The sequence below is a fragment of the Anopheles gambiae genome, chromosome 3 (genome assembly GCF_943734735.2).
Source record: "Anopheles gambiae chromosome 3, idAnoGambNW_F1_1, whole genome shotgun sequence".
Classification (NCBI taxonomy): domain Eukaryota; kingdom Metazoa; phylum Arthropoda; class Insecta; order Diptera; family Culicidae; genus Anopheles; species Anopheles gambiae.
Genome location: NC_064602.1, coordinates 42579069 through 42605325, shown reverse-complemented (window position 1 = coordinate 42605325; position 26257 = coordinate 42579069). Strand labels below are relative to the sequence as shown.

The window sequence follows — 26257 nt, the reverse complement described above, 5'->3', positions numbered from 1 at the left end:
TCAATCGAAGACATTTGGATCGAGCGAATCTTGCGTTCTCCCTTGCCAAAAGCAAAACGTGACTCCGACACCAATTTAACGCAACTGGCGAAAGGGCTTACGCTCGACGGGACAAAGAAGAATTGGAGAGCGCAACAACCAAACCAAAAAAAAAAAAGAAAGAGTCCAACCACCCACACACACCCTGAAAGACGAACAGCGAAAGAAGCAACCGAAATCTGCGTGTCAAAATATCGCTGATATAAAAAAACGGGTGATCGAGGTGGGTTTTTTGCACTACACCCATCCCAAATAGATAAACACTCACACACACAAAGCTTTGGCGGATTGGAATTGGAAACGAATTGATTCGTAGGCTCTTCCGTTTCAGGGCAATCGATTCCAAAACACACGCCAACACCGGCTACCGTTTCCAGGCTTCTATCCTTACGCCGTGCAGGATCCATCGGTTCGGTGGGTTATTGAATAAATTTTTCCGAAATACGCAAATCGAAACCGGATGTTTCGACGTTCGGGATGGAAAGGGATGAACATTGGGCTAGCCTGAAACGGGGAATCTTTTTCTGGGTGTATGTTTATTTTTTTACCCCCGTTCCCGATCTCTTGGACAGTACGTGGCCAGGGGCTCAGATGTGTTGATGCGTGACGAGATTTAGAGACGGCTTCACTGTTTGGTGTATTTTTTATGTTTTTGCAAGTACGAAAGAAAATAAAAGGAAATCTGGGCTAAACAAAATACAACGGATACATACAGCTTCGCATGAAAAAGCGTGCCGGAAATCGCGCTTTTTTCATTTTTCTCAAGAAATTTATTCAATGAAGTTTGCAGAATTACGTTAACTTACACAGGTAGCAGCGATAGTATCAGCGATCAGTATACTCAGGTGTGTGTGTTTTGTTTTTCTTTGAGAAATAATTCATTGCTTTAAAATGCTCTTCATCATAAAGCCTGAACATTGCCAGAATTTGTGTAAATCCAAATGAATAAGATTTACGATATGCGTGATGACTTGCCGACTACGAGTGGAACCAGCGCGGCATGTAAGTGGCCGCCGGATGTCGCTCCGTACCCATAGCCCACAATGCAACTCGCAAGCTAAGACGATTATTTTGAACGCTTCGTTGACTCTTCACACTTGAACGCCAGAACGCTTGGGGGGAAAGGGAGCTGATGCGAGAGCTTCGAAAGTCTCAATGGCAAGGTGGAGGTCAATCTTCAAAGCGACGCTTCTGACGGTCGCTGGCAGAAGGAAGCAGGATGTAATTAGAAAATCATCTTCTTGGGTAACATTTCATATTAACTCGTCATTAGCAAATTAAAACCGAGCGGGCTGGCGAAGAGAGCTGACGTTCTAGTAGAGTGGGTTAAATAATGATGATGAGCTGTCGTAAAATTAAGCAAACATTAGCAAGATTCTGTTGAAGCTTTATGATTGCTGGAACATGCGGAAAGGGTTGTCCCGATCTGTAATTGAATTTATTAATTATTATACCATAAAACTACGAGTGAAATTATTTTCCGTTGATTGAAGTTTGCATTATTTGAAATTCTCTCCACCAAAGCAAACGCCAGTTACTTCTCTATTGAACCATTCAACACGGTGTCACCCGCGTCATAATGTTGACCAACAAGCGGATTCAACCCGTTTCGGCATACAATTTTGTTGACAAATGTATGGATCATTGACAAAAACACCAGCACATATCGAGCGCCGCTCATAAAAGGGACTCCAAAGCCCAGCCTAATGCTACTGCGGTTGCTGTGTGTGCCCATTTTATCATCACCCCCACCGGTCAATGGTTTTACAAATATTCGTAACGATGCTGCCTCGCACTACTCTCACACAGCACATTACCATACCGAAGGGTGGGTGAGTTTCGGTTACAGTAAATCATCGATATGGGCTGACCATCCCCCCGGCGAGCACGAGAAACGCTGGACAACTTTCGACGCCATTACGTATTCCGTACCATAAATCATACCCCAAGCCGTACTAAACCGCACAGTCCAAGTGCTCAATATGACACTCGAAAGTGCTCCTCATCACACCCTAAAACGCAGAAATTTCCACACGCTCAAACTCTTACACAGACACATCCACCCAATCGTTCATTGCATCCGAGGGGGTGATATTGTGCAACGGGTTCGAACTCGGTGCGATTTTTTCAACCCGGGTCCGGGACCTTAAATCATCACCCAGTGGCATTGGAGGTGGATACAGGGGAAGTACGAACGAGATCCAACGGGTATGCAAGCTTGCAAATATCTCGGGATGTAATTCGTCAGCAGGAAAAAAGTGCATCGCAACGGGTTGGTAGGTAATGCATAACGCATCCAGCACCCTATTGTGGTGTGTAGATGGGCGAGAAATTGGAGTTATAGCCTGGAGTGCAATTTAGGGGGTTTACAAAAAAGAAAGAAAGATGAAAATAAGCTCCAAATGGGAATGATTTAAATTTTTCATTGTTATTCGCTCGTTCGTCCGCACACTGTGGCAGTATGGCTTTCCATCAAATTGAACCGATGGAACCCATTGCAGAATACAACACGACACTAACTGGAACTTTGGGAGCCCCTGCCAAACTCCCGAGTTAACCCACCGATACAAGTGACTGATGAACGTGTTTTAAACCATAGACTCCCCCCGGGGCAGTTTCAAACGGCTGCACCAATGTGCATGAGAGGGGCACACACCATTACGGTGCACACAATGTGCTACAAATCCCAATGCGAGCTGTCCATTGGAAAGTGGCAGGTTTTGTGCGAAAAGATGATGAATTATAACCGAACGAGCTATGTTCGTCGATCGCTTGTGTAGCTTCATTTTCTCGGTACATACTGTTGCGAGTGTGCGTTTTGGGAGGGTCCTGCCCTGTGCCAATCGTTGCATGTGGAATGTGTCATTCCTTTGGTCCTGCCAGAGGGCTAAAGGGTACACCTCAAACTTCCTGAGCATGGGTAGTTCTCTTCGCACATGTACCGATCATTTGATGGTTTCATGTTCTTCCGGTGATCCGATATCGCACGGGCACGGTGCTCGACTTATCAATTTGGAAGTTTTTCGTAAAATTTTCCCATACTACGCCCTTTGTGTGGTTTTCTTTTTCCTTCCTATTTGCTACGTGTACGTGTTGATGAACTATGGAGAAAGCGGAGCATTCCAGCTCAATCGATCATGAAATATTGCAACAGGATATTGGATACATCTCGTGGCAAACTTTTATCATTCTCCGGAGGATTCGAGAAAGTGCACGGGAAACATTTGTTCCAAATGGTAGCCATGTTGATAGACGACTGAAAATAGTTTTTATGCATTCTCGTTTTTTTACTATTCACACATACAATGAATAGAAGCGTAGAAACGTGCATACAAACTAGCATGTAACGTTTCGCTGTGAGGGCAGCAGAAGTAAGCAAAAGGTACGGCGTCGATACAGGAGGAACGCTGTATTTAATTTCATGTTGCAGGTTGAGTGATCTTTTCCCCCACTGTACGGATCAAATGTACCTTTTGCTACAAAGTATATTTTTCACAAATGGTACGCTTTTCACTTGGTGACTAGAATGGCACCGGGAATGGGTGGAAAGTATTTGTGGCAAGTGATTCGTTCGTTCGTTCGTTCTCGTTATTTTTGACTAAAAGGTATACACTTTTACCATAATTATATTAACAAGACGTGAAATGTAGCTTTCTTGTTTAGGGGTTACATCGTGAGGGTTGATATTGTCAAATGAATCTTAATATGCCGACGTCAGAATAAAAATAGAAAAAAGGCCCACTGAGATTTTTTGGAGATAGTACATGAGCTTTTACCAATTGAATATGCTACATGCAAGCGTGAGAGTATCATGTTAAAGCATTGGACGTGCAATGATCTTTTAGTAGGTTATTTAAAATGTAGATTGAGTCCCTAAAGTGGTTTTTAAAAAATATGTTTTCTCAGCAAAGCGATCGTTTTCCCAGAAATTTTAATAATAAATTAATTATGACTCTTGTATCGATATATCAACATAGCAGTAGCACTAAACAATCTAGCCAACAAGTCAGGTCACCACAACAAAATAAAGTACTTTGCCCTCGCTCTATCTAAATCTGCCCTATTACTTTAATTTCATATCCATCACGTTAATGGAACCGTCCCGCCACACAAGCGGCTTTTTGTGACCCATTTAATAATTTAAATTTCTATCTCCTGAGTTTACATTCCCATTGCCATCCCATACCAAGGTCCGATGCTAGCAGAAACATAATTTAATCACGTTTGCATCGCATCCATTCCCGCTCCCTTTCTGGGTGCTTTCTTTTTGCCACAGTTGCAACCGTTTTTAGTGCGACAAAAAATGAGAGCTTAAAAAGAGAGTGCATATAATAATTCTATCCAGCGTGCTTACTAGACCATAAACTGTGTCATAAAGCATGTGTCCCGACGTGCAAAGGGAACGCATGTTGTGCTGTGTGAGAATGGTGGGGACAATAGTGTGTTAGCTCAATTCACGGTCTCCGAACGGAAGCGCGGTAGCGCTGTGCCGCTTGTCTTTTGTGGTACACACAGGTGCATTAGATCATATCGGTTGTATGACTGTGATCAACTGTTTTGGGTTACATGCGATGGCACAAGGGATGCACTTAAAGGCAATCAACGTGGCCGACAACGTCATAACCGGTTATAATTAAATCCTTCCTTTGTAACAAATCGCAACTGTTGTACGCTAAAGCAGCTTCTCGGTTCGGTACTGAATCGATCTATCTGGTGCGGTTGCTTTCCAGTCGCTTATCAAGACTTGCTGCACGTACCCAGCGATCCAGTGGTGAAGTAGCTAGGTTGACATGGTTGTGCTTCATGGCCTTACCTTTGTAGAGCATATGCTGGATTAGCCGAGTGAGTGAGTGAGGTTCCACTAAGGTTCATTAGTGAGCATCGTCAGTATGCGTGTGAGCTTTCTCGGTGTGCTTCCTTCGTTTAAAGTTTGGCTTTCGGTTGTTCATCGAACCGTACCGGTGCCGGTGCAGAACTTACGTAGTTGAAATTCTGGGGTTCGTAAAAAGAAGCACCGCGAACGCGAAGTACCCCATACCGGCACGTACCGAACGGGTCAAGCACGGAAGTAAACCTTTTTCGACTTTCCATTAGCAACTAACCCCTCCGGTCGTTCGCATCGTGGTGAAGAAAAGATCAGCTGCTATGCTTCGTTAATTTTTGGTAGGAAGGGTGAAAGTACATTTGATGTCCGCGCTGTATTTCTTTCCAAACCCTCCAAAAGGTATCTAATTTAACGGTTCAATCTTCCGCAACTTGGAGCGGCAAGCGAGTCTGTTCTGCCGTACCTAATTCCATACCTTTCTATGCTGACTGAGCGAGTAATGACTATTTATGCAGCAATGTATCGCACGTTATAGTTGAAGAGAGAGAAGAACAGCGCTCGACCGACGCGGCAGGTCGTTTTGGTAAACTTGTCAGAATGACTAAACTTCTTCTTGAGCGGCGGTGGACTCTTCTTCCTGATGTTAGACCGCAAGGCGGAGGTTTGTGAAATGGTAATGAGACAGTAATAATGCGACCAAGTAGTGTGTTTGCTGGAATGTCTTTCGAAGGTGCGGTAAAATCAGAGACGTAAATAAAAGACACGGGTATGGTGGAGGTCGCGGTACCTGGATATAGAAATAGAAAAAGCCGCTAATGAAACAATGTGTCGAAGAATGGCTGATGAACTGCTTAATAATTTATAGAAGCTAAATGACACGCGGGTGTTGCTGGGGTAGTGAGCCGTGTATTAGTGATGGTTGAGATGGTTGTTGTCCAATTATGGCTCAATAGTTGTAATTCTTCTCGATTGTATCTTGTTTTATAACGCAGCGCAGGTGACGTAAGTTTTACTAATTGGAAATAACAGATGATAAATAACGTAGTTTAACCCTACCTTTGCTGTTTGATGGTGCTGGAACGGGAGTCACTGAAATGGAAAAAAGAGAACAAGAGGTTAGTATGTTTGTTGTTGGTGGTTGTCAAAAGGCGACGTTATAGCTCTGCATGCACCTCGTAAACTTTCAATCAATTCCGGAAAGATGAAAGCGTCAGTGAGATATTTGTTAAAAATACACGCGTACTTCATTCGAGGCCTTACAGTAGAAAAATAATTTAAACATTGACAGGTTCCCAATGACATAGGGAATTTTATTCACATCTTATTACAGCAAGAAGAGCTACAAACAATTTATGTCATTGGTCATTATTACAGCTATGGGCATCATGGTCAGCTCAGAGCTACAATTGTTGTGTCTACCCTTAAATTATGATATAACGTGTTTTTCATAACATCATATTCAAACATGTAAGTTAACACTTCCATCCAAACCACAATGATTCTTTCCAGATAGTCAGTTCACTCCCTCTCAAGACCAATAAGGTAAACACACTAATTGCTTTCATCTATGTCGAGGGTCCATCCAGGATCTTCGTTATTTCGATATTCACATTTGTATCCGTTAAAAAAGAAAATAACGACTTAAACCCAAACCAATCTAACCACGCATTTGTATACCCATAGCTCTCCAACCAGACAGCTACGTGATGAGGGTCAAAAGCTACCTGGTAGTGGTCGTAACTCAACAGGAAACAATTCTTGGAAGTTTCAATTGCAAAAAAAGCAATTCTCAAAACAACCGGAAAATGGTGTTTTATGGATGAACGGGCAATACAAACTTTTTGAACGCTCGATCAAATAGCTAATTACCAATCCCTTGCTTTCGCTCCAAGGCTGTCTTATCTTCAATTGGATTGCTCCCGTAGTAAACGTGCCTGGGACGGCTTATCCATGTTGCTCCGGTCCGGTACAAGCCTTTCCCTTCGTGCTGTTCCGATTGCAATCGAAGCCGGCTTTCGTTTAATTTATTCACGCTTCACCTGTCAATCTTTAATCGCATCAAGCCGATACTTGTGTACCAGGGGGCATTACCGGGCAAGCCGGGTACCATTTGCTGGGCAAGCACTTTACCACGCCGTGCCCGCACACTTCGATCGGAATGGCAATTAATTAGTCGCATTAAGTTTATTGTCGCGTGTCGTCAAGTGCAATCACGCATTCGGAAAGCATGGGCTCAAATCCACGAGATGCTGCTGCTGCTGCTGCTGCTGCTGCTGCGACAATAAACCGCACAGGACACATTGGTGCTGAGCGAACGTGTCGCGAAACGTGTGCCGCTGTGCAATGCTTCGGCCGGTGTGCCGTTCTAATGGTGCTTTCGGTTCACGTCATGTCGACGAATCAATCATCATGACAAACGACCCGATTCGTTTTCGGGTCACGCCGGTGTTCGGTAGGCATTGACGGGTTCTTTCGTGCTCCCGCAGCCGGTAGCCCGGAACATGGGCGACAGAAACCGTCCAAGAAAGCCCAAGATGCTCTCAATTTCCGTTCGGGTTTCGGTTTACCAGAGCATGATGACGCCTGGAGGCCGAAAATTGGTTCATTAATTTTGGTCTCTACGGTGTTCGTCTCGGCGCGCTGCCACCACACCGTAGTCTTCTATCTGGGCTTGTGTGTGTGTGTGTTTTTTTTTCGTTTGCAGCAAGAACAGAATACTATCAGCGCTATTCTTATTAAGGACATTCTCGAAGACATCCCCACGCTCCGGGGTGGATGTCAATGCTTCGGGCGTGGAAACTGCCGACAGTTCGGAGAGCGCTGAACCACCGTTAAAGGTCAACCTCGCGGGAATTGTGCTGGCACGGAAGGTAGAGTTATACGACCCAGCACGCCCCGGGAGCAACATGACAAAGTTAATAAAACATGTGCTCGAATAATAATCACACCGTGCCAACTGGGCGTGAGTACACCCTGGCTCATATCGAATATTTGTTCCCATGTAGCTTTTTTTTGTTTGTCGCGTTGAGTAAAGAATTATTTTTGAAGATTTTTTCCCCCTCCAGCTTCATAGCGCACACACAGAAAAGCATTCTAACAGCTCGAGAGCCATTTGTTCGAGCAATGTTAGTGTTTGCTTCGCGCTTGCTGGCTGACGGTTCACCACCATTCGCTGGGTTGGTTGAAATACTTCTTTTGGTAAATCTGTTCAGCGGTTCGAACGGTGGCCAGTCGGGTGAACTGTCGCTGTTGGGAGGATTAGCTTTAATTTCTGCTGACAGTTTGTTGGTGCATGAACTGTCAAAAAACTTTCCCGAGCAGTGAAGCCACGTTGGACGACGACCTAGCGACCGAGCATGCTACGGGTTACCGAGTTAGTGGCCGCCCGGTTTGCTGCTTCCAGCTTTCGGACATCCTGTTGGCCTTGTGCAGCGTCTAGTGAGAAGAAAAGCAATTTGAACTATGAAAACAAAACAAAAAATGGCGGGCAAAAAATGACTAAAGCACGAGCGTGGAAGTGGGTTTTGTATGATAAGCTCTCTTAGCGGTGGCAGACAGACAGGATGCGAACAGGCAGCGAACGTACTCGCGTATGCTTGAACACGTGTTTTCCTGTCACGCTAACTGGTTTGGTGACAAGTTGCTGGATCGGATCGGATCGAGGACGCAACAAGAGCTTTGTTGGAAGTAGAAAATTATAGTAAGTATCAAACTGTGTTATTTATGTTACAGAGTTTGTCTTTGGCTCTGAACAAGAGTGTTGTGAATTAAAGTATAAGCAGTTGTAAAATATGGTGATTCTCGGTGATTTTCACTAAGGGTTTTACTATCCACGTGCATATCACATATACGATTGCTAAACAGTTGTGTGTGCATGGATTCAAACTTTATCTTTCGCAAACGATGCCGTAAAGCGTTTTGTCGTGGTCTAAGGTGGCCTACTTGTTGGGACCTTGCAAGCTATCGGGAAACAAATTTCTGCAATCGTTTAAAGAACGAAATAAAAACAGAAAAAACTGGCAAAATCTAAAATGAATCGAGTTATAAGTATTCGGTGACATTATAAAACTTTCCACAGTCCGCTCTCTCCCTTTCTGACGCCGTACCGAGATAAACCCGTAAAAACGCGCGGGAAAAAGGCATAAAGTTTTGTTGTGCTCTCCTTCGCTAAGCCCAACTTTATAATCGGACGTGTTCTATTCCGTGCCGTAGAGCTTTTGATCACGGCACTCAGTAGGCACACACAGGTTTGTTTGTGCTATTATTTACTATACAGCCCAATGTGCGTGTGTATGTATGGCTTTAGTTTGTGAAGGCAGGCAACACTCAAGCACTCAAGGAGACGATAAACTTCTGGCCGCGCAACTTGAAGGAGAGCAGCACAAACGATCAACTTTAAGCAAGGTGATTTATGAAGACTCCCACCGAACGAGTGATTTCCTGCTTTCTTTTCTGCCTCTTCTGCATTCTTTCGCACATTTAGCGAACCATTTTTCCCTGGGCAGGTTTAATGTCCCGGGAAAAGTGTTCTGCAAAAAAAAAGACGATAAAGAGCTTTCTTTCAATTCAATTAAAGTGCTACCGAGAAAAACGCGGGTAAAAGTTTTGTCTACTAGAAACAAAATGTTTAACGAGGAGAGCCCGCGCCTAGCATAGGATAAAGCTAACGGAAGGAAGCCGGGCAAACCCATGCTGAGATTTTGCAAAATGGTTTGTCTTTCGTCACATTCGATTGAATATGGTACGCACACAAAAGGATGAACGGAAATGAGACGTTTAGTTGAAATCGAAAAGTTTTTGTTGTTGTATTTTGATCATCTCAGTTTGATCGGCTAGGTTTCTTGTGTTTAAAATTTCACATTTTTTCCTAACATAAAACTGAATGTGTTTAACTGTTTTCTTCCAATATTTTCCGAATCCTCTATTAAAAATGATCCAAACATTTGAATAAGATTCTCCTGCCTACGTGCCGCCAGATGCGTGCGGCTTCTTACGAGGATTTCAAAGTGCTCAGGACGGGACGGAAGCAGGTCCGAAATACCTTGCATGGCTTCCATCCTGCTTACAGAGGTTTTCGGTGAGATTCCTCAAAAACGAATCTCAATGACACGAGCTGTGGCTATTGAGAACTGGTGGAGATGCCTTACCGGCGAGAGGAAGATCCCTTTCCGGATTCCCACATTTCCGGGCTTGTGCTTTTTGAAAGAGCAGGAAATAATGTCAGAGAAACACACACACTTCGAAGCGACCGGAATTTGTCGTACATGCGTTAGCATAATGAAGGAAGGGCTAGGTGGCCAGTTCACTGTAAGCACTGGTCGATTACGCTAGGCGCTAGGCTCATACTGTTGTCGAAAAAATTTCGCCGCTCTCGGTACGTTTAAATTCGTAACTCGATTAGAGTCCAGTTTAAGCGGTATCATGGGTTTGGCTCGTGCAGGAAGATACCGGAGATAGTTTGCTGTGGGTGTTGCGAGATTGTTTGGTCTGTTGCCATAGCACAACAGTTGGGTTGGTTGGGAAGAATTAGGAAGGGTATGATGCAGGAGAGCAGCATCTCTATTTCACTTTCAACACGTGCCAAAAATGTAGACCAATCTGGTGTCTAGACCGGTTATAGATATAGTGGAGCAAGCAGATGATTGAAATAGAAACCATCTAACTGAAGGCTACTGTGCTTTTGATGGGAAGATTATGTTTTGTTCCCTCCGGGTCGTAAGTCTCGTGAAAAACACGGAAGCTATAAGTTATATTGTTGTGTTCTACGAAACGGATTAAAATTTCATGATGTTAAATTAACTTTAAAAGCTTTCACTGAGAGCCTGGTTTCAAGAGCTCCCTCATTACTCTCTGTGTTTTTATTTATTTCACTACTCATAATATACCCACTCCCACTACTGGTACGCAAAGTTCTTTTGAACGTTATATTTTTTGCCTACAATTAGCCTGATAGCTAAAAGGCACACTACAGCACTCCATACTTTGCTTCTGCCATACAGCGCACAGCTATTAATGTGTTCGTATGATTCTTTTTTTTTAACCTTCAAAGTTCACATGTTGGCCGACATCGAGCTAGCCGACAACAGGTAATTCAATGCTGGTCAGGAAGCCAGAGACCGACGGGAAAGAAAGGAGTCCCTCAACCGAAACCGCATATTAATTTCAGAGCCATTGTTTTGACCCAGCCGGTGTACCCCAGTCGGACACACAACCACGCATAAGCGTGCACTCGGAGCAGTTCGGTACGGTACATGAGTCAAGCGTGTGTGGCCACTGAGAATGAAACAAAAAAAAACAGCCGAGGAAGTACAACTGATCCACAGAAATAGCAGTGACTTGAAAGTATTTTTTATTTTACTTTTGCTACAAAAATGCGAAGGAAATTACATGTTCTGCTGTACGCTGCTCCAAACGACATGGATACCAGATGAAAAATTACAGTGAGTTTTGCAAATTTTAGTCTTGTTTTACTGTTGCTGCAACCAATCAAAGGAAAATTCAGAGCAAAGACAATTTCTAAACATAATTTATGAGCTCATGCGCACCAGCGCATGGATTAAACTGTCCACCGGATAGATTAGAATCGATCGATCTATTAAAATCTAATCCAAACCAGCACTTGAGCAACCAATGTCAATTACTCCCTACACCATCCATCCTCTTAGGTCCATGTTCCAATAAATGAAAGGCAGTACCAAAAGTCATCCGGAATGATTGGTTCACTAAATTCCTTTCATCTTCTCCAATTTTTGCTTATTCATCCCTAAAAGACTGCCACAGCACGCTTTACATCCAGTGACGATAGACAACGGCATGCATGTACACTATGTGCCTCCCTGGAAAACGGTAGGAATACAAAGTCAAATGATAGTTGAGCTTGACCATCCAGCACCGTGGGTCAGAAGTGTTGGCCGGTGAGATTACCCGAACATACCCTTGCACCAACGAACTGGCAGATGACATTACATTCTACAGACATTTTTACTTCTCTTACCAAACCTTCTTCCCCACTTTCTTGAATCACGCAGTGAACCATTTTGTCCCAAAGTCTCGATTTCGCTATAAAATGCAAGAGTGTGTGTCGTCTGCATCGTAGCTCGAAAAGGGTTCACGTTACAATTTTCCACCCCACAGTTACCGTTAACTGAATTACCGTTGAGAGATTGTTGAAAGAACCTTCCTCAGATGGTTGCATGAATATTTAGCAAATAGTTGCAATGTGAATGAGTATTTAGTTTACCACTGCGCAACAAATTCAGTACTCTTTTGCTTTTTTGGAAGCTGGATGCTCTGGGACAGACGAGGGATAAGTGTGACAAATACTGTCTAGAGATATCCTAAGCATTTTGCTTGAAAGAAGAAGGATTATGTCCTCTTAAATACATGGAAATGATTGATGGCAATGGAATGATGAACATAAGTTACTTGTCTTACAAACTTTTTTATAAAAACTGCTAACAGAAAATGCGTGCTCCCACTAACGTTCGCTTTTTAATTTGCTTCAAGAGTGATTAGGGGTGTTAGTACGAGAATTAAAAAAATATATTTGAGATATTAATACGGTAAAATTAAAGAATTTACCATACACAAGTAAAAAAGGTAAAACATAGAAAAAAAATTGATTGATGATCATGAAAGCAAGTAAAAAAACCAATCCAAGATTTGAACAAGTATAGTCGTATTTTTTCACTTTATCGCCTATTGTGAGTTCATTGAGTTGTTGCTCGCGCTTCTTTTTGCTGTCGCTAATATGATATTTACTTATTTACTCAGTGTTTATTTTGATTAATATTTGAACTGCTTCGATCGTATTTAATTTTTGTTCAATATTTAGAACATATGTGGTAAAAATACAGAGATCATAGAGAAACCCATTTTTAGTTGTATTTTTTCAATCCTGGTTACTAGCTTGAAGTATGTTGTGTACTCGTCAACAAGTTTCAGCATGTAAAAAATTAAAGTAATTCATAAACTAACGTAAATATGTTTTATCACACAAGTTAATTATGATCATCAAGATGTAAATTTTTCTACAATCAACAAACATTTAAATCAATTCGAATGAGGAAATACGTGTAAAATTAACAGATTACTTAAGAAACAATCAGTCTCCAAGCGCATGCTAACAAACTTAAAACTTCACATACACGAAAGATAAAACATTTCATTTTCTTGGGATTATCCACTATCCTTAACGAGTAACACCACCCAATGCTCATCAGGAAGCTCACACTTAATGTTTGTGCCGGTAAAATATCCTAATTAGATGCTGATTTTAACAAAATCCTTATTTATACCGGCGGAGCAGCTGTGATTATACACTGCACCAATGTAATCCGAGCAGATCATTTATTTCATTACCAAACAAATACCACACAAAACACGGACACGCCCGTGCCAGCCATTCCCGCCAACTGTTATCCGTGAGGGTCAGCGTATGGTACTTCTGCTGCTGCCGCTGCTGCTGTTGCTGCCAGCACTGCCAACGCTCATTTCCATAACCGCCCATTTCAATTAGGCGCCTCTCGCTCATCGATTGTTATCGATGAGTGCACCCGGGGTTCGGGTGCCGTGTGCCGAAATAGTTTCACACTTCACTGGCGACAGATCAGTAGAACAGCCGGAGAGCAGCGGTACGCAAAACAATCATCTGCAGTTGTACAGCATTTGCATCCGCAAAACAGCTGTTTCCGTTCCGTCGACGGAAAGGGCTGCCGCGTTATGCTTGGCCGATGTTGGCAATGACGTTGTTTGTTAATTTGCTCGCATGTTCCGGTACCACCATCGGTTGCACCCGAAAAGGTGCGTTTTTCGCACACCGAGAAACATACCCCGCCAATCAAGGTCACCGGCGTGTTGTGTGGGAGAGTATCTTTGAACTTGCCCAGGGGTGGGTTTTTTTCCCTTGTGCAGCCGTATTCCAAACCCAGCCGAGTAGTTTCGGTTTGGCACACCTCGCTACGGTAGAAAGTCAGCAGCTTTGATTTTACGAAGCGATAGGTACCGCGAGCTAATGATGTTGACGGGAGAGAAAGGATGTTCTGGCACTGGGCATGAGACTTCCCGGCACACAAAATGTGGTTTAGCTTCACCACGTGTGACATTGTTTGGTGCTGGCCAGCCGTGCCTATGGAGAATTAAATTAAATATATTCACCTACGACGGTGCTCTGCGGTACTGGCACAGAATTTCGCATCCAGTCGAAGCCATTCCCAATGTTGCGAGATACGGGCACACACCTGCACGAAGGTAACGATAATCTACACCGGTGTGCCTGCCAATAGAGCGTAATTCGGAAGCTGGGAATTGTGTTTGCCTACCGCTATGATTAGGTATATTAACAGCATTTTCCAATGAAGTTGGCGCCTCTTGCTCCCGGTTATATTCAGCTGCGGTTTAAGTGTGTTAATCAAACACAAATTAGATTCGTTGATAATGATGCAAGCGGCACGGTTCATGCTCCGCGACTGATCCTAGAAGGGTTCTTCTGATAGCTGTCAATCATTCGGGGCGGGAGTTGAGCACGTTTTTACGAGAGCTGATAGCCGTGTGTCAACGTTTCGAACGTTTGCTGCTAAAATGCAATCACGTTTAACATATGATGATGTCGATCGTTCCGCGTTGAAAAGGAGTGTTGTGAGTGAATTCTTTCACACGGACCCCTACGTCAGGTCGTATGTATGCATGTCCGTTATTTTATTTCGTATCAATTTTGCAAAAAAAACAGCACTGTGTAAGTTTTCCACCATTGTGCACCGTGGTTATTCGAACGGTTTTAAGCCAGGTGTCAAACCGTGACAGTAACAAGGGTTGTCAACGATGGCAACGAGTGTCGTTCGAATGTAACACTCGGCGAGGCAATTGACTGGAAAAGAAACGGGCATCGACCCGTCGGGGAAGTGTTACTTTTTTGTGACAGAAATAGGGGAAAGAAACGAAAGCAAAATTGGAATGGAATAATCAAAAGTGTGTCAGGCAGGAAGACAATTTAATGTAGTATAAGGCTCCCGAAAGGCTTCCGTACCCTTTCGGACAGGTTTATCAATCACTGGTGCGAGACAAGCAACGGAAAAGTGTTATGAGTTTTATTGCTTATTTTTTCGAAAAGAAGGCTCTTGGACAAAGATAAAGAAAGATCTGTTATATTGAGTTTAATATACATTTAAAATAAAAAAAAATCAATCTTTAACACACTCACGTTCATAAATTACCTCAATAATACATCTCCTACCGAACTCGCTCTATCTTTCTATCTTCCCTTAATTAAACAAAAGAACCGTACACTTCATCAACCGTCATCTACTTCTGCTAATTACAAGACACCGAAGATGTACCGGATTAGTTTTCCCGTATGTTTGCCAGTCTTTCGCATGGTTTGCTGAAGTGCTTACCAGCCGCGCATACAACCGATTCCTGCGCTCATTTACATCAGTTGCAGAATTATCTAACTGTCTCGTACCACACTCCCATACACAAACACACATACACACCCACCCAGACATCGTGCAGTACCATCGTTTTCACCTGTTTCTGTTCGGTAAATATTTTGCGGTTCTCCTTACCACACCGCAAGAAAGAGGAGGAGGAGGAATTTTATTATTTAATTAAAGTTACCCGAACAAACGGTACCGTGCACGGAGGATGCCAGACGCGCCAGGATCCATTTGCAAAACCAACGGCTTTGGGATAAAATTAGATTCAACTTCACCTCACATACCTTCATGATCAACCCACCATCTTTAGCGGGAGCGGGGAGCAAACTTAACTTTGACTTCCCTCAGAGCCCCGCACGGCACGGGATTAACGAAGCCCGGGAGCTTTGACTTTGGAGACAATCGGCAAAGATACGCCTCGATGTTGATTCGAAGAATTGCTTCGTCGGTATTCACCAGCATCAGCGGCAAGCGTCTTGCTAGCGATGTGGGACGTCCGTTAAAGTGTGAAGATCGTGTACGGGAAGCGGAAAGCTCACACGTAGTACACGTACCGGCAAACAATTAAGACGTCCTTGCCGCCGTTCATTGTGTGCTCTGACACAAGCTTCTTCACCCTCGCGCACACGCTTCTGTTTCGATTCGAGCACTGGAAGTACCAGGTTGCAGGATGCTAATGGGGATGATGAGGATGGTAATGGGCGTTGATGGCGTAATGGGAATCAGTTGTGTCAGCGCAAACACACGCGAACTTGCCTGGCTGTGCCGTAGAATGACACATTGCTGAGATATATCCGTTATCCTTTCGGTACTGGTCATCTGGGCCAGCTAGTCATCCGCCCGGGCCCGCTCTAGTGCGAAATGCAGAACAACTTCTTCGCAACAGTACGATAGACGAGTTGTTGTTATTAGCGGGGTTGACCATCCCTGCTTCGAGAGGATCCTTGGCTTCAAGAGAGTGTCGCTAAGCAGATTAGCTCCACTGCAAAGCTTTCCGGCCAAAAGGGCGAGAACTGCCGGAAGCTCGACTTCCTATTCTTTCTGGTGAGCTGTCCGGCTTTTCAACCCGTAGTGTCCTCGTGCAATGTCAGAGTGTGGCTGTCCAAAACCAGGAAGTGTAAACGAACACTAAGCCCACTTGGTTCTGGCCACTCTTCCGTGAAGTAGTTGATTGGTTCGGTCGGCAGTGTGGACTCCAGGCATAACCCACATTGCAGTCCATCAGTGGGTTCCCCAGGTTCCCCTTTGCGTGCCAGACGGCTGAAAACAAACATGTGCTGGCCGCCCTGGGCACGGATAAAATGTCAATAAATTCGTCAAGTCAAATCCTCGGGAAGCCTTTCAACACGGGCATGTTTGTCGAATCCGCTTCACGGCTACACGGCTACGGGACAAGTGAAACGGAACAAGCCTACGGGCTCAGGTCACGCACTAGACACTTTAATTGATGCGAGATTTGGTCTTTGATTTTTTTGTTTAAACAATGAAACAAGATACGAGTGTTGGCAGTGGTGCCGTTTCGGGGTTCGAGTCCGAACGCATCAAGATTAGCAGCTACCCGGCCGCTAGAAAAGCACACCGTTTTCGGGCGCAAGTTCATGGCTTGTAATTGGGCCAATTTCTGGGATGCCGAACTGTCTGTCAAATGACAGGCACGATGGAACTGCAGCGGTTCAGCAGTGTGTATCTTCTTTTATTCTCACCATTGATCTTGGGTACGTTTAGATCTTTTGTGTTGATCTAAAACCAATTAAATGAATTGTACGAAAATATTGCCCACTCATGCAAACTACGGATCGATGCCTCGCGGGCAGATTCCATTTCCTTTGGTGTCGTTCAAATGATCGCATGGTAGCAGCGGCTAGTCGCATGAAAGGTTAGAATTAAATTTGATGCGGATTAGCTTCGGCTTTATTTGGGGAGGCGTTTCGATCCCGTTAAAAGGTTTTATTGGGAATGATCGATCGCGCAAGGGATTGCGTGTCGTGTTTAGGTGGCGCTACACTGACTAAGCTTTTAAAAGTAATCGATTTATTTGCTTGGTTTAACGTTTGTAACGAGGTAAAATTGCTCTTTTAGCATGTTGTTTGTTTTTAATTTGATGAGTAAGTTTCAGTTTGTGTTAGTGAAAATGAAATAAAGAAAAGAGTGAATATTTTTGTCTGGTAAATTGAAATGTTTTTGTCAAAATTTTGCTTATTTTGTCCGAATAAAAAATATCGGACAAAGAGTGATGCAATTTGTCTCAAACGCATTCATACATTCCATTTAATTTATCCATTCACGCATTTGCAGCCATGGCTAGTTGCATATTGCTCGCATCGAGGCTTTTTTGTTGAATTAAATATTCAGCCCACTGCAAACATTGACCATCAACGAACATAAACTCCCGGCTTTGAACCAATTTACTTTTTGTTACACGTAAAAAAGTAAATACCATTTCCGTGTAAACGATGCGCCAGCTTTTTTTAGTGAAGTACAATCCAGAGTGTTACAATGCAGAAAATGGAGTGCACCCGTTATTTGCTGAATAGACGCGCATAGTAAGTGTTGCGAGTAGAGTATTTTCTAGCATGCTGGTAGGGAAAAAAGGAGCATTTTCAGTTTGATTGCACAGGTGTAAAGAAAGGGGTATTTTTCCCATTACATTTTTTAAACCATCGATGGCTGTTCGTGACTGTTTGTAATGTTTGGAGGTTTAAGCGATGTTTCACATGCGTCTCAATTAAGTACGAGCATTCTAACGTTTAATTAATTTTGAAATAATTAAACTTGTTATGGTTTTGAAGGATTTAATATAGGGAACTCTTTTTCATTTTTGTTTAAACAATATACTGCGCAATTTAAATCACCTAATTTTCAATATTTTTGCTAACGCATACTTTATTTCTTTTTTGATTGACAACTTAATTTGCCTAGTTTGTGTGTAACTTTTTTTGAAGATTTATTTCTTATTTTTTGTATTGATGAAACATTTTGTTGTCCATTTTCAACCGTATTCAACGAAATGCACATGCAAAAGTAGTGAACAAAATTTCATTTCCCATGAGTTGGAAAGCTTTTATTGTCTTTCTGTTCTCACTCTAATCCCGCATTGATTGTGTTTTGTCGTCCTGTACGTGATTTTCAATCGTGCTCTGAATGTTATTTGATCCTTGCTTACCTTAGAAAATGTTCATGTTACACATCGATCCCCTAGTAAGGTGCATCAATGCTTCTGCAACGCTTCACAAGAACTTGTATTGCTGCTGCCGGTGGTGCTGTAACGTTGCACCGTTCACCAAAAAAGGAAGGTGAAAAAATATTGTTTGATACAATGCGTTCACGAGCACTTTAAACAAAAAACTTTACATAATTCTTCTTCTCCTTTATAGAGAAGAATTTTTACTTTAATATTTATCATCCAATTTGCATACACTTTTCTTTCATAAAACAATTTATAGAACACTTTTCACTATCACTCATAATTGACACTTTCACTAGTTTTTGTTTTTTTTTACAAAAAGAAACACTTCATTTCACTTCACTTGTAAACCATACCAATAATGCTTCACTGCCTTGCGTCAAAATGAAAAGAAAACAGAACAATCAACTAAACACATTTTAAACGTAAAAAAATGCCTCACCACTCAGCGCGGGGCCGCGCGACACACATTTTCCCCGATAATCCGATCTGCAATTATTGAATTACACTCAACACCGGCGGCATCCGGTTGGTTCCGAGTTGTTGAATTACACCACCAAGAAGGTGTCCGGCACACGGCGTTACACAAGGCAATCGAGCAGTGGCGGCGAACGGGCCTAACAAGGCTACATACCCCTGGGAGAAGGAACGCGTGCAGGCCGGGGGTCGGAAAGCTCTAGTGAAAACAAATCGACGATAATCCGATAATTTTACACCGGTGTTGTTTTCCCGCTTTTGTGCCCGCGATGATTTCCTTTCCGCGAAAACACCTGGCCATGTTCCTTGCGGCCGGTCAGGAAAGGAGCAAGATATTCAACCTCGTACAGAAAGCCACACAAATACGCACACAAATGCACGCGTACATAGAGAATACGACACATTCACAAACAACTGCACAAAGGTTTTTTACTCACAATTGACCACAGCAGGGTGCCACCAGGGACACGGTAGGCCGCAGGCCGACCGGCGCTAGCACTGGGAGGGAAGGGACTAGAACCGCTTATCGAAATTTATGATCACCGCCTAGCGCTTATAGCTTAATTGCCGATTCCCGAAACCTCACAGACATACGTAGGATAAAAGTCGGGATTTATGTATTCACTCTGTGCTTTGATGGGTTGTTTGATTTGAGCCTAAAACTGTCGCTTTTATTGTGAGTTATTAAAATGTTTGATCGCGAGCGATAGGGAGGGGTACGGTAAAATCACGATTTCCCGTGGGATTTTCGTTTCTTGGAGGGTTTTCTTAAAATGAGATTATGAAGATGTTTTGTGCAACTGATTGTAAATAGAATTATCTAGATCATCTATCCACACATTCACCCTTAATGGACCACACAAAGGATAAAACGAGACGCCGTCAGTCCAATCCCGACCGTGCGCCTGTGCGTAATCCGAGTGATGCGCAAATCCCTTATCTATCAAATCCGCATGGCTGGTTCACAATTAAACACCTAACACTTCGGAAGCTTTGGTACGCGTTTGTGACAGACGCTAGTCGTGTGTGGCAAACCGAAGCGAGGAATTTCAATAAATTATAACCGAACGCACGTTGATCGTCCCCTAACAAACAATACGCATCATCACAATACTGACACTCACTATGCCGCAAAGAACAATACGCTACACTGTGGTCACACTCTCTAACACACACTCATAAACGAATAATATAATCCAAACTAAATCACAAATAAAAGTGCATTTGCCACGAGGGTGCTGAACGGCGACCAAACAACCAAAACGAAACTTACGCGAAACATTACGCTAACGGCTTTTTTGGTTGTGCGCGTTCTAACTGGCGTACGGCGCCGTTGTGGCCACGCGCGGCTATGTTGGGCAAAATACTGACGAGACGGTTCTGAAATCATCGCACCAGAACCGGTGCGTGCTGTGCATTGGCGGTGTAAACATGAACAGTGAGCTCTCACTGCCGGCGCTCTCTCTCTCTCTCTCTCTCTTGGGCAGTGTCAAACGTGAGAGTCAAAGAGAAGGCAAAGATGTTTAAGGGTTTTGTTGGGAACATAAAATTCGGTTCTAAAAGTAACGATGTTTTTTTTGTTTTTTTTTTATTAAAATTAATAAATTTTGTGCGTAATTAAAACTTTGTGACAAATTTATATTTACAAAAAAAAAGTTTTTATCATTCAAGCAGCAACCCTGTACGCTCTCTCGCTTCTTCGTCTACCCAATTTTATGCTGCGAGAGTAAATGCAATGTTTTGCTGCGGACTGTTCATTCGTCCGATGAACTTTTACACCGTCGCATGAACGCATAATGAATTGTGCATAATTTTAAACAATCAACATAAAAATATTCTTCACCATTAGGGGTGCATTCGATGTTGGGTTTAGAAGCACACGCACACGCTCACACTCTCTCCATTTTTTATGTTCACGTGAAACAGAGTGAGGGTTGCTGACATGAGTGTTAGGTGTACACACACAGCAATCTCTGCGACACTGCCAATGCACTCTGCCGTAGGGTAACGGTTTTGGTCCTTGTTCGCGTGTTTGCATTATTTTCATTGCGTTTGCTCAAGCTGCCGAAAATTGATAAAACAACTTCCCCGTCTCGATGATCAAATATTCTGAATCAGATATTCCTAGTCGTGTACTGTAGGGAAATGCGTTCTTTTGTGTATGTGTACCTATTTAGATAAATATTTTCGATGATATTGTTTCTGTCGTTCGATTATTATTACTATCAGCTGTTGGATGCTGCTGTGCTGAACGCCCGTTCATGAGCATGTTTGCATATCTTTTGCACCATTTACGCTACGCTGAACGCTTGATTACTGGTTTCAATCGTAAGGGATTAAGCAGGAAATGGTAGATCATTAACGCAAAGAAAATATTGCAATTGTTTTCGATTTATTGCTTAAATCGTATACATTAAATCGATTCCCAGCAGGTGCATTTGAAAAATCACAATTGTAACAATCAACAATACTATTTATTTACATAAATTTCATCTTCTAATGTATTACGATGTGTTAAATTTAAAGCATTTCAGGAAAAGGTAATTACAAATATGTTTTGAACTGTTATTATCACTCCCATTTTGCTCTGTAATGGGATGGGATCCGAAGCCCCATTGAGGGATAATACAGGCTCTCCCATCCAACTCCTATTCCGACACGTCCTCGTCGTGCAGAGTGGTAACATGTGTCACCACATATCCAAGCTTGGGTACACGGGCTTGACCCAACCCCTTGGGCGGATGGTGGCACATGGCGAACCAGGAGGGGGGTGGGTATCCCGGGAAACTGGGTGCCTGAACGTCGGGGGGGCAACCCGACGCTAAACAAAACGGTCACGTGGGCGCAGGGCCAGTCACCCAGTCCCATGAATCAACGACTACGGAAAGCCACAGAAATTTTCGAAACGGACATCCCGATACCGACCATACGCAATGCCCCCGGACACTATTCAACTTGGCGCTAGAGAGGGCCATCCGCGACTCGAGGGTGGAGACTACGGGAACCATCTTCTATAAGTCAACCCAGATCCTGGCATACGCTGATGATATAGACATCATTGGTCTGCGGCTCTCCTATGTAGCAGAAGCCTACCAAGGGATCGAGCAGGCGGCAGAGAACCTCGGATTGCAGATAAACGAGGCAAAGACCAAACTGATGGTGGCAACATCAGCGGGCCCGCCAACAAATAATCAGAATCTACGTAGGCGTGACGTGCAGATAGGTGAACGCACTTTTGAAGTCGTCCCACAATTCACCTATCTGGGATCAAAGGTCAGCAACGACAATAGCATGGAAGCTGAGTTGCGCGCAAGGATGCTGGCTGCCAACCGGTCATTCTACAGCCTGAAAAAGCAGTTCACCTCAAAGAACCTGTCGCGACGGACGAAGCTGGGACTATATAGTACCTATATAGTACCAGTACTCACATACGCCTCTGAGACATGGACACTGTCCAAATCTGACGAAACCCTCTTAGCCGCGTTCGAGAGGAAGATGCTCAGAAGGATACTTGGCCCCGTATGTGTGGAAGGACAATGGAGGAGCCGCTATAATGACGAGCTATACGAGATGTACGGCGACCTCACTGTCGTACAGCGTATAAAGCTCGCCAGGCTCCGGTGGGCTGGCCATGTTATACGCATGGAAACGGACGACCCAGCCCGTAAAGTCTTTTTAGGCCGTCCACAAGGACAGAGGAGGCGTGGTAGGCCCAAATTGAGGTGGCAAGATGGCGTGGAGGCGTCCGCCATTAAGGCCGGGATAACGGACTGGCAGACGAAGGCGCGAGACCGTGAGCGGTTTCGGACACTCCTGAGGCAGGCCAAGACCGCAAAGCGGTTGTAGCGCCAGATAAGTAAGTAAGTAAGTTATTATCACTCGTCACTATAAGAACTTGTCACACTTGCAGCTTGGAGACATCTACCATATCCAGCAGAGAACCTTATTTACTGAGATGCAATAACATGATGAAATGTCAACAGAAACCAGCATGAAAGTAAAATTGTATTTTGTCAAACGACAATTATTGGCATTATTATTTGCACAATGGGAGGCACATGGTTTGGAAGGAATCAGAATATCAATTCTATCTTTGCTATTTGTAATGGACACACAGTGAGTAATATGCATCAAAGGCAAATGTAGCCCACGCTGTTTAAATCATACAGTTTTCAAGGAAGTTGATAAGCAAATATGCTGTACCATTCAAAGTCCTAGATATGATGAATTCGGAGAAAATGAAATATGTTTCAAGAAAATTGCACGGAAATCCTTCCTATCCGCTTGACACTTGTAAATAAATTGTAAATAATCTCTTATCATTATTGTTCTGCGACATTTGTTATGAGTTTTTTTTTATTCTCCAAATAAAATGCGACACAGTAAGCAATAATACGCAGAGCAAACGTATTTAGATTACAATGCTTTTGATACGCTTTTGATCTTCTCGATCCACTGCAAGCAGGGCTAACGACCGAGCGGCCCTATCGTAAGCAAAAAGTGATAACGAAATTTGATAAACGTACCCTACCTACCTTACTTTATTCGTGCACCGCAACGACCTTTCTCTGCGCGTTGCTCAAATGAATTTAACTGGAAAGTCAATGTTCCCAGAAGCTCCAAGAAATGCTGTGTTGCATTTCATATCCGAGGCAAACGGCACCAAAAACCAACCGAACCAAGCGTCGTGTCTTGGGCAGTGGTTTGTAAAATAAAAGGCAACAGTAAGCCCGGTGAAAATAAAAGGAATGCAACAACGAATCATTCTCCAACGGGTAGTTTTGGGCCCCCGGGGCTGGGTAAGGTGCACACGCGCACGTCCCAAGATCCTCGGCAAACCATTCCAAGCGTGATAATTGAATGGAATTGCTTAGGCCATTTGGCAAACCATTTCATTGCCCACCCAACATCAAACGATTCACGATGATGGCGATGATGAAGGAAGGGTTTCGAGTGGTAGAAAGAGCGAGAAAAGAAGGGGAAAAAGAGAAGTGTAGAGAACAAGAAACGTGAAAACTATTTCCGATTAGTCGCAGCGTTAAGGGATTCTGGGCGTTCTGCATGAGTTTCGCAGCGGAATGACGTATGTGTAAAAACAATGCCACGTGCATCGACTGCGCAAAAGGAGAGGTACAACGGTCCGGAGGAAGTATTTTCACTTTCACAGGGCCCGTACTAGGGGAGAGCCGGGATCTCGTCTACCCTTTTCCACTCGCTTTACTTCCTCCACTGTCAATCATTCTATTCGCTCAAGACGCATTTGCTTTTACGTGTTTGTGTAGGATTTATGTTTCAAAAGGATACAGAACGGGGGGTTTTGTTCCTGTTTGGGTGCCTTCTCCGTTGATCCGATTATGGTTGAGCGAAATAACTACGCAGTCAAAGTCATGCATTCCTGCTTATCCCATTTGATTGCTTAATGCCCTTTCCATCTCGGCAAAAACTGGAACGGGAGCATTGTTGATGAGATAATCGATCGTTTCCTCCACCTTCGATAGAAGTGTTCAACAGCAGAAAGAGGGGGAAAGTTCTGTAAACAACCGTTTTTGCACAAACACAAGCACTGTTACCACACTTCTATCCTACCGGCGCTACTTGCTGTGCAGAAATGGAGTAAATCTACTGCAGAAATAAGGGAGAAACGTCGCAATAAACATTCCATCAATATAAATTGGTAATATTGATAGCCGTTGGTATGTATTTTTTCCCCGTTTCAATATGCAAGCTAGAGAAAGAAAAACAAAACAAACATACATGCACACCGTACCTAATCAAACGATTACAATGCTCGTCGCATAATCTATGCTACTGCGCGTCACCACTTTTCGGCACAGCTGTGTGCACATAGATGTGTGTGTGCGCGTGTGCGCGCACTAAAGACACCTTTGAGCGTACGTCTATTGTATTGAAAGTGCAGCCGGGTTGCAGTTGGCAATAGAAAATCTCCGAACTGCTTGCACATCCCCCTTTTCGAGGGTGCTTGATTCGTAACGCTTCCTGCTTGGTGCGTTATGTTCTGTTTGCTTTTGCGCTATCTGTTCACCGAGCGGCACCCTATGCTGAAAGTGTAGCAAAACCAGTTTGTGATTCATCCAGCCAGCCGGTCAGACCCTTCCCAGGAGAGATAGGTCGCATTGTTTTTCGCCACCAAAAAAAACGAAGGGATTGCTTCTGATTTTTGAACGGTTAAGCGACAAGCCGTCGCCCCTGTGGTGAAATGGGTGAATGAAGCGGATTTTCAGTTTTAGGCGGTAGGTGGCTTTTCAAAATCTCCGGATTGATGCGTTTGAACTGGAGCGGGTGGAGTGAAGCCAGAGGCCACCGGACGCGAATCATACGCGTGTAAGTCCTACGGTTCACGCTATACACAGCGGAGTAAGAACTCGAGGGTATTATGTTGGGTGGGCTGAGGCATTGGGATTTTTTGTTCTCTTTTGCGTTTGTGTGTGTGTTTTCTCTTTCCCCAGATTCATCACTTCTATTCTCTCCCTCCTTGTGAGCCGTATGCCGCCATAATTGTAATCATGTTTGGACGTCTCCTATTACCATACGGTGCCAGGCTCGAGCAGAAGCGTGTGTGCCGAATGGTACCAGGATTACAGCACAGCACCACCGGATGCGAGATTGGTAAGAAGGTCCTGCCGCAAGGCCACACGTGTAGCAGCATCACTTTCAGCCCAGTGCCGGTCACTGGCAGCATATGGGTACTGGGAACGGGTATGAAACGATCCTCCGCCCATGCCTCGAACAGTGCTGAACGTGTTGAATGATGTCAAAAATGTGCAGAAAATGGTTGATTTTTGCTTTGCGTAAAAGTCACGTTACGACGCACCATTGACATGCTTTTCCTAGTAGAGACAGTATCCACAAATTCCTAAACTTTCACCAATCGATTCGACGAAGCACAAACCGTAGCCAATGTTCGTGTTTGCTAATGCGATTATTCCCTGTCACGCTTCCAATTCGCAACGCACTGTACCTGCACTGGACCTGCGTGTGTTGGGTTTTCGTTACAAATCATTCCACACGCCGTCCATCACGTTTGGAAAAAGGATATGCAGGGAGGGGAACGAAAAACCCAAAGGGGACACAGCAACGAAACATGAAATTTGAGCACGTGGTGTAAAATGGAAGCGAATAAATGTTTCATGATAAAAAAACGCCAACGAGGAAGATGAATCCAGCGGCTAACAATATTGGATTGAAGTTTGCCCACCGGAGCTCGAAGCGTCCTGCTTCGAAGTGACCCAGGAGGGAGCCTCTCTTCGGGAGCAATTTCTTGAGTTTGAAAAGTAGAGC

The 26257-nt window shown here is 43.7% G+C and overlaps 1 protein-coding gene across 4 annotated transcripts in view; it reads right to left on the bottom strand.

Moving 5' to 3' along the window:
- The window catches only part of LOC1279182 (leucine-rich repeat-containing protein 15), a 164636-nt gene that overhangs the window by 54735 nt on the left and 83644 nt on the right, over positions 1-26257 (bottom strand). For 2 of the 4 annotated variants that reach the window (XM_061662138.1, XM_061662139.1), the window contains exon 3: positions 5921-5953. The gene's annotated coding sequence lies outside the window, so the exon portion shown is untranslated. Of the gene's footprint in view, positions 1-5920; positions 5954-18460; positions 18855-20231; positions 20341-26257 lie in introns of those variants that run through there. The other 2 variants (XM_061662135.1, XM_061662136.1) reach the window with 2 other exon arrangements.